Source organism: Schistocerca serialis, chromosome 9 (genome assembly GCF_023864345.2).
Source record: "Schistocerca serialis cubense isolate TAMUIC-IGC-003099 chromosome 9, iqSchSeri2.2, whole genome shotgun sequence".
NCBI lineage: Eukaryota > Metazoa > Arthropoda > Insecta > Orthoptera > Acrididae > Schistocerca > Schistocerca serialis.
The window spans coordinates 44,017,199-44,029,100 of record NC_064646.1 but is presented as its reverse complement, the minus strand read 5'-3'; positions in this window follow the sequence as shown (position 1 = coordinate 44,029,100).

Below are 11,902 nucleotides of genomic sequence, written 5' to 3'. Positions count from 1 at the left end.
ATAAGAGCAAAATCTAGAAGTCAAAGAGTACAGATGCTAAGAAAATGCATTTTTAACTTGTAGTTATCACATTAAAATAAATTGGTTATCTTTCTCAGTGTATCAAAAAGATAGTTGTGAAGGAAGAACAATAAAGTAAGAACTGAAGTAATCCTTCTGCTGAGGAAGTGTGTTATGGGGAATGAGTAGAAAGAAAGGAGAAAGATAGAGATTAACCTGCGGATAGTTTGACGAAATAGTAGTAGATTCTCTCTTAAAATGTAGGGTAAAGTAGGAAAACTTGATTTTCTGTGGACGAATGGAAGCCAAGAAGTTGTGTCTAAAGAATTACGTAAGAAAGAAATATTTATTTTTGGTTCGTTCCGTCACGGACGGTGAACATCTTGCTGAGGAGATATTTTTGGGAATATGAGTAGTATATACGATTGGTGCAAGTTACCAAAGGTTGATATTAAAAGCAGATGTTAGGGAATGGATGTGAAAGGTTCTTAGGAGGTAAGAATTAACAGAGAGAATTGAATTATTAACGAAAGCGAGAAACATGATATTTCTTTGAAGGATATAGACAGAGGGATGTGAGTTTAACACAGAGATAATTTCAATAAGGAAGAGTAAGATAGAGGGAGAAAGTAATATAAAAGTTTACTGTTTATAAGAAGGAGATAGGGATAACTACAACTAATAAAAGTACAAGCTCTAGAACAATGGAATTGGACAGTGGAGAAAGTTTTTAAAAAGGGAGACAAGAAGCAAGGATATATTGTATTTTGAAGTTCTGTTAATGCCGGAAAGAAGAAATTGCAGAGAAAAAGACACTGGAGTCGGAGTCATAGTGCGGAGTTTTTCTAATATGAAGTACCTGTAGTTAGAACAAAAAACAGACTTACTACCACACTAACCTTCGTCACCATCAATTTTCCTCTTACTATCTATCGTGATGAAGACGAGTAAACCATAACCTTTTACTAATAGAAAAAAAAATTGCATGTGGAATGGGGATAGATGTTGATCTGTTAAAATAGCTGTAAAGTCATGAAGAGTTTAATAACGAAAATCTTATGTATAGTTTAAATACGGAATTTTTGTAAAGTGTCTTAGTAGTTTAGTGTTTGTAAAGCTTGTAATGTATTTTAATCGAGTAAGGGTTATGATAAGATAGGTAATGATACCATGTAAATTAGAGAAATATGGGAATATAAGAAAAGTAAGATAGACAAAAGTGTGCACAATGTTGTATTACATGCGACGTCATCAAACATGATGCAGCATCAGTGCGGCCAGGTCGACAGTAGAAATGAGTACAGATGTTAGGCGTAAGAGGAAGGGACACTGAGTGTGGGTGCCTGGTACGTCAGCTTCCGAGATGACAAAAGATAGTGCCTTGGTGAAAGCAACAGTCCAAGAGGATAGCACCTCTGCGGAAAAGTTGCGGATCTACAACGAATCTTGGATACGGTCAACATGCACCATGACGTGATCTTTATTCATGTGAAAGTCGCATGCGATCTTCATAACAATGGTTTAGCGAAAATGCTAGGTACTTAACACTTCTGTCGCAAACTGTTTAGAATAGCATAAGGAGATGTGATGGATGTCCACCAAACTGGAATGGAGGAGGACATGGTACATAAAGGACGAAGGAATGTTTGGATTCACTGGAAGAAGAAGAGGCGCATTTCTGTAACTCAAGGTTCAGAATGGCGGAAACTGTCATCAAGTTGTTGTTGTTGTGGTCTTCAGTCCTGAGACTGGTTTGATGCAGCTCTCCATGCTACTCTATCCTGTGCTAGCTTCTTCATCTCCCAGCGCCTACTGCAACCTACATCCTTCTGAATCTGTTTAGTGTATTCATCTCTTGGTCTCCCTCTACGATTTTTACCCTCCATGCTGCCCTCCAATACTAAATTGCTGATCCCTTGATGCCTTATAATATGTCCTACCAACCGTTCCCTTCTTCTAGTCAAGTTGTGCCACAAATTTCTCTTCTTCCCAATTCTATTCAGTCCTTCCTGATTAGTTATGTGATCTACCCATCCAATCTTCAGCATTTTTCTACAGCACCACATTTGTAAAGCTTCTATTCTCTTCTTGTCTAAATTATTTTTCCATACATGGCTACACTCCATACAAATACTTTCAGGAACGACCTCCTGACAAATCCATACTCGATGTTAACAAATTTCTCTTCTTCAGAAACGCTTTCCTTGCCATTGCCAGTCTACATTTTATATCCTCTCTACTTCGACCATTATCACTATCAGTTATTTTGTTCCCGAAATAGCAAAATTCCTTTACTACTTTAAGTGTCTTATTTCATAATCTAATTCCCTTAGCATCACCTGATTTAATTTGACTACATTCCATTATCCTCGTTTGGCTTTTGTTGATGGTCGTCTTATATCCTCCTCTCAAGACACTGTCCATTCCGTTCAACTGCTCTTCCAGGTCCTTTGCTGCTTCTGTCATCGGCGAACCTCAAAGTTCTTATTTCTTCTCCATAGATTTTAATTCCTACTCCGAACTTTTCTTTTGTTTCCTTTACTACTTGCTCAATATACAGATTGAATAACTTCGGGGATAGGCTACAACCCTGTCTCACTCCCTTCGCAACCACTGCTTCCCTTTCATGCCCCTCGAATCTTATAACTGCCATCTGGCTTCTGTACAAGTTATAAATAGCCTTTCGCTCCCTGTATTTTACCCCTGCAGCCTTCAGAATTTGAAAGAGAGTATTGCAGTCAACATTGTCAAACGTTGTCTCTAAGTCTACAAAAGCTATAAACATAGCTTTGCCTTTCCTTAAAATATCTTTTATGAGAACTCGTAGGGTCAGTATTGCCTCCCGTGTTCGTAAATTTCTCCAGAATAGAAACTTATGTTCCCTAAGGTCAGTTTCTACCAGTTTTTCCTTTCTTCTGCAAGGAATTCGTTTTAGTATTTTGCAGTCGTGACTTATTAAATTGACACTTCGGTAATTTTCACACCTGTCAGCACCTGCTGTCTCTGGGATTGGGTTTCTTACATTCTTCTTGAATCTGCGGGTATTTCGCCTTTCTCATACATCTCGCTCACTAGAAGGAAGAGATTTGTCGTGGCTGGCTGGCTCCCCCAAGGCTATCAGTAGTTGTAACGAAATGTTGTCTAAGTCCTGAGACCTTGTTTTTTTATTTATTTTTTTACATGTCTAGTTCCGTATGACCAAATTGAGGAGCAAATCTCCAAGGTAATAAAATGTGTGAGTACACGAAAACAACATAAAAGTAATAACAGATAAAATAAAATGTTTATGAAGCCAAAAGAAGACAAGCCATAACTTTACGTAAATGCAATGAGCAATATGACACAGGAGTCAGCTTAATTTTTGAAGGAACTCCTCAAGAGAAATAGAAGCAGTGACCATTGACAGAACTCTTCCGTTTCGATTTGAAAGCACTTGGATTACAGCTAAAATTTCTGAATTCCTGTGGTAGCCTATTGATGCAGCAGTATATGCACACCTTTCTGCACAAGAGTCAAGGAAGTTGAATTCAAATACAGATTGGATTTCTGCTTAGTATTAACTGAGTGAAAGCTGCTAATTCTTGGGAATAAGCTGATATTGTTAACAATAAACGACAGTAAAGGATGTATATATTGAGAGGCCAATGCCAGAATACCCAGGTTAATGAACAGGGGTCGACAAGAGGTTCGCGAACTTACACTACTCATTGCCCGAAGCGCCCGTTTCCGTGCGAAAAATATCCTTTGAGAATGGGAAGAGTTACCCCAAAATATAATACCAGACGTCATAAGCGAATGAAAATAAGCAAAATAGATTACTTTTGGTGTCGAACTATCACTTGCTTCAGATACCATTCTAAAAGTAAAAATGGCAGCGTTACGTCTTTGAACAAAATCCTGAGCCAGGGCTTTCCACGGCAGTTTACTTTCCATCTGAATACCTAGAAATTTGAATTGTTCAGTGTCACTAATCGTATGCCCATTCTGTGATTTAAAACTTCGGGTTTTGTTGAATTGTGTGTTAGAAATGGTAAAAACTGAGTCTAACTGTGATTTAGCGTCACTTTATTTTATACAAGCCATGAACTTATGCCAGGAACTGCACTGTTTGAGACCGAGCCAGTGTTGCACACAACATTCTTTACTACCAAGCTAGTGCCATCAGCAAACAGAAATACTTGAGAATCACCTGTAATACTAAAGGTGACATCATTCATATAAGTAAGGAAAAGGAGGGGTTCCAGCACTGATCCCTGGCGCCCCCCCCCCCCCCCCCCATTTAACTGTGCCCCACTCAGACTCTGTGGATAATGACCTTTTGCTGTCTGTTGTTAAAGTAATAGGTGAACCAGTTGTTACTCCCCGTATTCCATAACGGTTCAACTTCTGGAGTTTCGACTTGGGTCTTTCACTGCTCTATCAAATTCTTCACGCAGCGTGGTATCTCTCATCTCATCTTCTTCTGCGTCCTTTTCCTTTTCCATAATACTACCCCAAGCACATCTCCCTTGTATAGACGCTCTATGTACTACTTCCACCTTTCTGCTTTCCCTCCTTTACCTAGGACTAGTTTTCGATCTGAGCATATTGGTGGAAATTAATTTTGAGAAAAGGGTAAAATTAATAAAGAAAGTAAATGTGCGGTCTTTACGTTAACAATTAATTGGCGTTAATTAGATATTTGAGATCTGGGGAAAATTACGGTCGCCAGTCCTATGGACAACTAGTATAATAACTGAAAATGAAAGATTAATGCACATGTAATTAGAACTAAAAGCGTGGCAACTGAAGGTTGACACGTGCTGTGTGAAAACTGAATGCTTGTCAGAAGTTATAAATTTCGCTACACTCTGACTTAATTTAGCAAAAGAATTAATAAAACCGGAAAATTGAAAGTTAATTTAGTGATTGAAATTAATAGTGAGCTTTGTTTCTGAAGCACTACGAAATTCGGTAAAATAAGGTTAGTCTTGGGCTACCTCAACAATCATTTCAAAAGCTACTTGAATCTACGCAATTTAAAATAAGAGATTTAACTTTGAACTTGAATTAAATCATTCTGAACAATTAACAATAGTGAAATTTAGTACGTACCAAGCTGGGCTGCAGTCACAGGTAAGATAAAATATGATAACAAAACTCGCACTCTTAATTTGTGCTTGTGTAATCTAAATATTGTAGCCAACTATGAATACTTTAACTGAATTTTGAAATTAAAGCAGTGAAATGGAATGATATTACTTTAATGCTGGCGTTTGAAGTTCAACGACACTCGGGTTCATTCCGGAAAAGGAAGGGACCCTGCTTGGTAATGCAATTGGGACAATGAGCAACAAAGGTTCATGCTAAGTTGCTGTAATTTTGAAACACTTTGAAAAGCTGAGGGCTGCCATACAGTTCTAAAACTTTAAGTGCTTTTAGTCTTCCTTGTTGGTTGATTGAAGGTTTGCAGTCGTCGATCGGGGAGGTGGCGACAGTCACTCATTGTCGGCCGTCGCTGTTGCAGAAGCTGGATGTTGGCGCGCCTTCTTCTCGACACGGTCACCAGGCGAAACGGGCTCTTGATGTGCGCCAGCTAATGCTTCCCGTCCGCGACACCGTGTCAGAAACTATCATAACAAGTCGAGCGCAATTACATGCTGCCAAACCCCGAAAGCACGGCAACTCGCCGGAGCGTCACACAACACACCTGCTCCACCACCCTACTCCCGCCAGACTCTCCTCTGCCCGCGCTCCATGCGGCAAAGATCCTAAACACTTTGGTTCTCCACACGACCTATATATGTAATCGTTCGATAGCGTAGTTTTCCCTAGGCAAGACCCAGCATAAAAATACAAATAGTATTTACAAAACAAACCAATTATACATCGACATAAATGCATATATATATATATATATATATATATATATATATATATATATATATATATATATATATATATATATATGCTTTCGGGGTTTGGCAGCATGTAATTGCGTTACAAGCTCTTGATATCCGTACAGGTGGTTCTCTTTTCTCCAAAGGACTCTTTAATCTTCCTGTATGCAGCAGCTATCTTCCTCATAGTGGTATACACTTTAAGTCCTTACAATTGTCCTTCAGCCATCCCTGCTTAGCCATTTTGACTTCCTGTTGATCTCATTCCTTAGACGTCTGCATTTTTAAATTTTCGCCTTTCATCAATTAAATTCAGTATTCCTTCTGTTACCCAAGCATTTCTACTAGCGCTCTTTTTACCTACTCAATCCTCTGCTGCCTTCATTATTTCATATCTCAAATCTAACCATTCTTCTTCTACAGTATAACTTTCCCCTGTTCTAGTCAATCGTTCCCTAACGCTCCCTGTGAAACACTCTACAACCTCTGGTTCGGTCAGTTATCCAGGTCCCACTTTCTTAAATTCCTACCTTTTGTAGTTTCTTCAGCTTTAATCTACAGGTCATAACCAATAGATTGTGGTCAGCGTCTACATCTGGCCCTGCAAAAGTGTTACAGTTTAAAATCTGGTTCCAGAATCTCTGCCTTATCATTGTATAGTCTCTTTGAAACCTTACGGCGCCTCCACGCCCCTTCCACGTATACAACCTTCTTTCATGACTCTTAATCGAAGTGTTAGGTGTGATTAATTTATGCTCTGTGCAAAATTCTACCGGGCAGCTTCATCTTTCATTCCTTACCACCAATCCATATTCACCTACTGCTTTTCCTTCCCTTCCTTTTCTTACAATAGAATTCCAGTCCCCAATGACTATTAAATTTTCGTCTCCCTTAACTACCTGAATAATTTCTCTTAGCGCATCATACATTTCTGCAATCTCCTGATTATCTGCGGAGCTAGTTGGCATATAAACTTATACTACTGTGGTAGGTGTGGGCTTCGTGTCTGTCTTGGCTACAATAATACGTTCACTATACTGTTCATAGTAGCTTATCCGCGTACCTATTTTTTGTTCGTTACTAAACCTACTCCTGCATTACTGCTATTTCATTTTGTATGTATAGCCCTGTATTCACATGACCAGAATTCCGTGCCTCCTGGCACTAAACTTCACTAATTTCCACTATATCTAACTTTAACCTATCAATTTCCGTTTTTAAATTTTCTAGTGAACATGCCCGATTAAGGGATTTGACATTCCACGCTCCGATCCACGAAACGCCAGTTTTGTATCTGCCGATGTTCTCCTGAACAGTCAGTGGCCGGAGATCCGAATGGGGGATTATTTTACCTCTGGGATATTTTACCCAAGAGACCGCCATCATCATGAAACCACGCAATAAACCTGCATGCTCTCGGGAAAAATTATGGCTATAGTTTCCCTTTGTTTTAAGCCATTCGCAGTACCAACACAGGAAGGCCGTTTTGGTTGATGTTACAAGGCCAGATCAGCCAATCATCCAGACTGTTGCCCATCCAACTACTGAAAAGGCTGCTGCCCTTCTTCAGGAACCATATGTTTGTCTGGCCTCTCAACATATATTCCTCCGTTGTGGTTGCACCTACGCTACAGCTATCTGTATGGTTGAGGCATGCAAATCACCCCATCAACGGCGGGGTGCATGGTTCATGAGCGGGGGAATATTCATTGCTGTTTGAAAACTGGAAGCATTATGTAAGTTATGACTTTATGAATCAAGACCTTTTAATGAACTATTTAGCGACAAAGTGTTTAGTTAAAGTCAGCCCGGATGTATTTAAAAAAAAGATATTAACGTGTCAGGATGTTGCTTTTATTGAAAGTAAAAAAAAAAAAAAAAAAAAAAGCTAATAGAGAAAATGAAACGAATGGTAGAAAACAGTTATCTCTAAGGAATTTCGTGTGCAAAAAAAGAACGTTCAGTACCAGCTAATACAATTAAATAAATATCGTGTGACTAGGGCCTCCCGTCGGGTAGACCATTCGCCGCGTGCAAATCTTTCGATTTGACGCCACTTTGGCGACTTGCGCGTCGATGGGGATGAAATGATGATGATTAGGACAACACAACACCCAGTCCCTGAGCGGAGAAAATCTCCGACCCAACCGGAAATCGAAACCGGGCCCTTAGGACTGACATCCTGTTGCGCTGACCACTCAGCTACCGTGGGCGGACTGTACCAGCTGAAAAAAACTCAACTTCTGATGTGCGAGCTAATTGAAAAAATGGTTCAAATCGCTCTGAGCACTATGGGACTTAACTTCTGAGGTCATCAGTCCCCTAGAACTTAGAACTAGTTAAACCTAACGAACCTAAGGACATCACACACATCCATGCCCGAGGCAGGATTCGAACCTGCGACCGTAGCGGTCGCGCGGTTCCAGACTGTAGCGCCTAGAACCGCTCGGCCACTCCGGCCGGCAATTGAAACTCAAATGAAGTTATAGTGAACATAGTGACTGGCAGTAGTGGATGGGATATCGGACGACCGGAGAACAGAGTTCATATTGATCACTCCCGTGAGGAACAGTTGATGAAACCTCCTTCTGTGAAACATGGAGGTCATTGTTTTTCCGGCACAAGGGACACCGTTTCCAAAAACTGTGGCTTCTCAGATACTCCTGGTTGGCGTAAAGGATTTTGTAAATTTTGCTTTCCTTTCATAAGGTATGCAGCCTGGAAAGTGGACATCAACAGTTGGGTGTTTCCGTAAAACGGCCGTACACCAACTGGATGAAAGTTCTAGAAGATTTTTCTAGTCAAATAAAGACAATCTCTCATCTACAATGTGTCGATCCACTGATAGCTTTTTTGAAGGTAGGATAGCAAATATCTGTTGTGCATCAGTTGAGCGACGAAATGGGACATCGGCACATTGACCGTAGGAAAGTCTTTCTGTCAGCCGTGAAAGTTGTGATGCCTTGTCGCCGGCAGCAACCGGCTCTTCGCGGCCAGCGCAGCTCTGGAAATTCAACGTCACGTGACGGCGAGTTAAGCGGTGGGCTCCGTCGTTCTGCCCCGCGGTTCCGGGCTAAAGCTGACGACTTAGCTTTGCACAGCATAGAACTGCGCTTGGCTTCCGCGGCCAGAGTCGGTTTACACGAACGTTTTCTGGGTGAGAAAGCACGTGGTATGTAAATTAAAATTGCTACACCAAGAAGAAATGCAGATGATAAACGGGTATTCATTGGACAAATATATTGTACTAGAACTGACATGTGATTACATTTTCGCGCAATTTGGGTGCATAGATCCTGAGAAATCAGTACCCAGAACAACCACCTCTGGTCGTAATAACGGCCTTGATACGCCTGGGAATTGAGTCAGACAGAGCTTGGATGGGATGTACAGCTACAGCTGCCCATGCAGCTTCAACACGATACCACAGTTCATCGAGAGTAGTGACTGGGTTATTGTGACGAGCCAGTTGCCTAGCCACCATTGACCAGACGTATTCAATTGGTGAGTCATCTGGAGAATATTTTGGTCAGGGCAGCAGTCGAACATTTTCTGTATCCAGAGAGGCGCGGACAGGACCTGCAAAGTGCGGTCGTGCATTATCCTCCTGAAATATACGGTTTCGCAGCGATCGAATGAAGGGTAGAGCCACGGGTCGTAACACATCTGAAATGTAACGTCAACTGTTCAAACTGCCGTCAATGCGAACAAGAGGTGACAGAGACGTGTTACCGATGCCACCCCACACCATCACGCCGGGTGATACGGCAGTATGGCGCTGACGAATACACGCTTCTAATGTGCGTTCATCGCGATGTCGCCAAACACGGATGCGACTATCATGATGTTGTAAACAGAAAAAATGACGTGCGGAAAAAAGACGTTTTGCCATTTGTGTACCGAGGTTCGTCGTTGAGTGCTCCATCGCAGGCGCTCCTGTCTGTGATGCAGCGTCAAGGGTAACCGCAGCCACGGTCTCCGAGCTGATAGTCCATGCTGCTGCAAACGTCGCCGAACTGTTCGTGCACATGGTTGTTGTCTTGCAAACGTCACCATATAATGACTCACGGATCGAGACGTGGCTGCACGATCCGTTACAGCCATGCGGATAAGATGCATGTCATCTCGACTGCTACTGATACGAGGCCGTTGGGATCCAGCACGGCGTTCCGTATTACCCTCCTGAACCCACCGATTCCATATTCTGCTAACAGTCATTGGATCTCGACCAACGCGAGCAGCAATGTCGCGGTACGATAAACCGCAATCACAATAGGCTACAATCCGATCTTCATCAAAGTCGGAAACGTGGTGGTACGCATTTCTCCTCCTTACACGAGGCATCACAACAACGATTCACCAGGCAACGTCGGTCAACTGCTGTTTGTGTACGAGGAATCGGTTGGAAACTTTCCTCATATGAGCACGTTGTAAGTGTCGCCACCGGCGCCAACCTTGTGTGAATGCTCTGAAAAGCTAATCATTTGCATATGACAGCATCTTCTTCCTGTCGGTTAAATATCGCGTCTGTTGCACGTCATCTTCGTGGTGTAGCAATTTTAATGGCCAGTAGTGTAGTATCACTGGCGAAACCAGCAAAGGCCGCGATCGCAGTGGCCTCCTTCCGGGTCTAGTGGTGCAGTTTTGCTGTCCAGAGTCACTTGTGTTAACGTCGCGACTGCTATGCCGAGCGCGACACTACGTCGCAATTTTAAAAGCGATGGTACTATTGCTCCTTAATGGCGGAACGGGTGGGAAACTTTACTGCAGCAAGTTCGCTGTGCTGGAGGGGGCGGGGAGCAGCCGTGGCGCCCTGGGCTCCTCTCTGCTTCCCTGCTGCTGCTGGACGCAGGCGCGCGCCTCGCCGGCAGCCAGTAGAGGACAAGACGGTCCTCCCTGCTGGGGTGTCTCAGCATTTCGGTGGCCCCCCTCGCGTTGCGTTCCACCAACCCGGCTGCTAGGCAGACACACAGCTGCAGCCGAATTTTACTTCCTCGCCTCGGTCCTTCCGGTGCTCGGCCGTTGCAGGCCTGCTGTGCTGCCCAGTCGAATGCACCCCTGTGGCCTCCGGAAGGGTGTCGGTAACCCGCGCCTGCAGCCCACCTCGTTCACGCCTGCAGGGTGCGGAGCAGCAGTCGTGTACTTGGCGCATCCTGGCTCTCGTGGCTGCTGTACAAGACGGAATGGACATCGACCCGGCAAATGTCAGTGACCGTCTCCACGCAGGGTAAGCGCTCTGCTCGCTACACTTTGCCGACGTCCTGCATATTGCAACGTCACCTTCGGATCTTCGGTCTTGGCTAACAGTCAGGGGTAGACCAATGAGATTGTTCTTTCTTGTGTATCGCTATCGACGCTACAAAACAGAACGTTGATGAACTGAACTCGCGACTTGTGCGAGATGTTTACTTCACCAAATGTCGTAATTAAATCGTTCATTATCGATGGTTTATTAGTTGCTATTTAAATATTAATAATAAGTTCAAATTAGTTCCAGCGACACCAAATTCCCTAGAGACTGGTTGTAATCTCAAATCTATGATCAGTCGTAACAGCGTTATTAATTCCTAACGACAAGGAGTTTCTATATAAGCGCCTAGCGCTTCAGTCAAATAATATCGCAGCACGTTATCTCTATAAATAATATTGTAAAACTTGAATGATAAATGCGTGAATTGAGACGATATGCTGGTTTATTACACAATATTAATCACTTCCTAACAGAGCCATGAGGAAGAAGCTTTCCCAGGTGTTGGGGGGGAATTATAAATTATATGCTTCGTAACTATCGCCAAGTTGCATAGTCCATTAGTTACTACGAATGAAATTGTCTATCTGTGGACACTTCCTAAATAGTGTTAACTTGAGGTTATCTAATTAAAAGTCACTTCTGTCCAATATATGCAAGTGCTCTATCTGAATTCTAAATAACGCAATACTTGAAGTCAAAGTATCATTTCAATGCGTAATAGTAGATCGCAATAATCAATTCTGAAAAAACAATCTAATTGCGCCTTCATATA